The sequence below is a fragment of the Mandrillus leucophaeus genome, unplaced genomic scaffold, assembly GCF_000951045.1.
Source record: "Mandrillus leucophaeus isolate KB7577 unplaced genomic scaffold, Mleu.le_1.0 Scaffold427, whole genome shotgun sequence".
NCBI classification, from domain to species: domain Eukaryota; kingdom Metazoa; phylum Chordata; class Mammalia; order Primates; family Cercopithecidae; genus Mandrillus; species Mandrillus leucophaeus.
Window position 1 is genome coordinate 935,980 of NW_012104554.1, and position 3,070 is coordinate 939,049.

General features: G+C 40.8%; 1 protein-coding gene and 1 long non-coding RNA gene across 3 annotated transcripts in view; one reads left to right on the forward strand and one right to left on the reverse strand.

Annotated features, from left to right (window-relative positions):
- CRADD (CASP2 and RIPK1 domain containing adaptor with death domain) overlaps positions 1-3,070 on the reverse strand; it is a 191,605-nt gene that overhangs the window by 115,824 nt on the left and 72,711 nt on the right. The window lies entirely within an intron of this gene.
- LOC105548919 overlaps positions 1,611-3,070 on the forward strand; it is a 41,056-nt gene continuing 39,596 nt past the window's right edge. Inside the window, exon 1 of the long non-coding RNA XR_001007472.1 lies at positions 1,611-1,735. This is a non-coding gene — a long non-coding RNA (uncharacterized LOC105548919). The remainder of the gene's footprint in view (positions 1,736-3,070) is intronic.

Here is a 3,070-nt window from a genome sequence, read left to right on the forward strand (position 1 = left end):
CCATCAGCATAGCTTGAAAATAGGATAATTTAATAAAACCTCAATAATACATTGGTTTTTAAATAATATGTTATATACTCTCGATATATATATATCCTGCTAAGATTAGTAGGTAGCAACCTCATATCTGTATTGGAAATAAACAGGGTGCACATTTTTAAAAGGAGAAGAGGCTACACTAACTACTACTCAAAGTCTCCTCAACATTTGGATGCAGGAGAGAGATGGAAAGAAAGTCGAGTTCTTCATCAGGGCTGGTGCCCATCCCACAGCACTACACTTCCTCCTATCCCCTGACCACTGCCAAGGTCAGTCGGGATAGGTGGGCTCGTGTCTCTACATAGTCAGACACCTGCGTATTTTGCTGGGAGAAGGGGAAAAATAAATACATAAAAATAAACAAAACCCTCTATTCCCAAACTCCCTGTATCCTTTCAAAGTCACACTTTATTAATGGAAATTAAAACGATGAAGAAAGAAACCACTAGTAACCTAAATAAGCTTCCCCTTAAAGACACATTTTAACACCAACAAGAAGACTTTCTTCTTTCACTTTCTTCCTTCCTTCCTTTCCTCGTTTCTCTCTCTCTCTCTCTTTCCTTCTTTCTTTCTCCTTCCCTCTCTCTTTTCTCTTTTTCTTTCTAGCCAGAGTTTGTGACTTACTAATTATTTTTATTCTGTTTGAATCAGGTCCCTGTTATGTTTTGTGATTTTCTGAAATGAAGTTAAGATTTCCATTATTTATGAGAATAAAACAGGAGGTTGACACTTTATGCACAAAAAAGAATAACCAAAGGTTACAATGACATCAGTTTTGGTTTTTATTGAGGGCTGGCGTGTTGTGCAGGGTGTGGGGGTGGGAGTGGGGTGAAGCAGGTGTGAGGAATGAGTTTGTTTCTTCCAAGAGAGGGCTTTGCTTCAGTCAGTGTTGCTGCAGTCCCAGTGAAGGGGCCCACTCTGCCAGCTCTTCCGTGTAGACTTCATAACTGAGCGGGCAGGCTCAATTCTCTAGGAAGCCTGACGCTGGCAACTGTACCTCATGGAAGAATTCCACAAAAGGTTAAATTAGGGTGAGATTGTCAACAGGCTTCAAAAAGGCAGAGTTCCAGGGCCCATGCCTGAGGTCTCATGGGCCTCCTTCAGGTCCTCGTCCCCACAGTCTGACACTTTTGGCCCTTCTCTTCTCCAGCTCCCCACCCCATTCTTCAGTCAGCCCTTCCTTTTTCCTCTAACCCTGCAAAAAATGAGCAGCGCTGTTGTTTTGTTCCAACTGACAAAACAGCTAAGAAACAGCAGAACATGACTGCCCTTTGCAAAATGGGCCATGTGATCCTCCTAGCTCAATTCAACACTTCCAGTAAACTTGAATAGAAAGGGAACTGTTTATGAAACTCTCCTGCTTGCCTTCGGAATACTCTCATCCTCTCCCTTCTCAGCCTCCTAAATACCCAAATGAACTTATATAATGAGCTTTATTTTATCACCCTGAAATTCTTCCTCAGTCCAAATTGCTAATGTGGCAGGTTCCAGCTGCCCAAATTCCCTAAACAACATTGCCTGTTCCATAAAAAGCATGCAATTGCAAGCACAGCAGTCCTGCTCTGGTTCTCAGAACTATAAACCAACTACCCAGCTCCCTGGCTCAGGAAGGCTATGAAACAGGCAACATGGACAATTTAAAGGTGTACAATGTCCGAGGTTCCATTTCACCCTTAGGCAGTCCGGAGTGGAAAAGGTAAGGCCACCCTCCATTTTTCTTCTGAGTACTATATTGATTCTCTGGAAACTCTCTCTGTTCCAAAAGAAACCACCCCATCCCGTGAAGAAAAGGTGACACTGAATTTGCACTGCTTTTTCTGGTGGCATTTGTTTGACTAAGAGGGAGCAGAGTTCCATACAACAGACTGCTTTGCGTGATTTGAAAAATAACACATACCAGATTAGTTCCCTAGATGCAGATTAGTACAAAGTTTGAATCTTTTCTTTCAAATTAATTAATGTAATCTCAATGTTTATATAATAGACATTGACTTTTATCTGACACATACAATATATGACTCTGCCTTTAGCAAAAATACCATTCAAGCTATCCTCAGCAGATGTGAATGCTTTATTTTGATTTTGGGGACTCCAAAGAGAGTCCATAACCTACCTTGGCATTGTCATATCTCAAAAAAGCCTTCTTCATACTTGCAATATAGTAATATCTAAGTACTTGGACATCCCGGCACAAAATACGTGAGTCCACATCTCCCTGTTTTTCACTATTCCCTCTGCAACTTTGTTCACATAGCAAACTCTAAAATATTCTTCAATAGGCAGCCTATGCCACCTTCCCTCAACTGTCCCAGACCAGTAGTCATCACTGCCTCCTCTGCCCCTTGCACATGTCTCTATGTGGTCTCACCAGACAGTACCATGTTTGCTCATATGTCTGTGTCACTTACTCAACTCAAAGTTCCTTGAGGAACTAATTGTATTTGTATCTCCAGTGCCTTGCATATTTTATATCACATAATAAGTGCTATAAAAGAGAACTAAACTTACATGGCTATGAAATGACTTACAGTTTTTAACTGGAATGAGCTTAGTACAAGACTCACACAGATGCTAGTGGTTGATCCTAAGTTTCTCATGCTGTCATCTGAAATCATTTGCTCTTGCTCTACATTCAGAGGAGAAAGAAAAACTGGTGACACTTCTCTGGCCTCTATATCATAATTAGACCATGGGTAGGAGCTGAGAAACTAGAAAATATTTAGCCTACCCCTAGTCACATCCTAAAAGACACCAATGTGGAGCTCAAGGAACTCAGTGGATTTATCAACATTTAACACACCCTATATTCACCCATTATAACTACTTGAATTGGCATGGATGGGAATAGTAGATTTTATTGTGGAGAACAGAATAAATCTAATAAAAGAAATAACTAGAGGAAAAGTTGGGACTAGCTGATGTTTTTAAGTAGAGATGGGAAAAACATAAATGATGGTGGTCAGCACAGAAAGTTTTGAACATAAGGACTTTAGAAATCAATGTGGTCAGCTGGGCGTGGTGGCTCACGCCT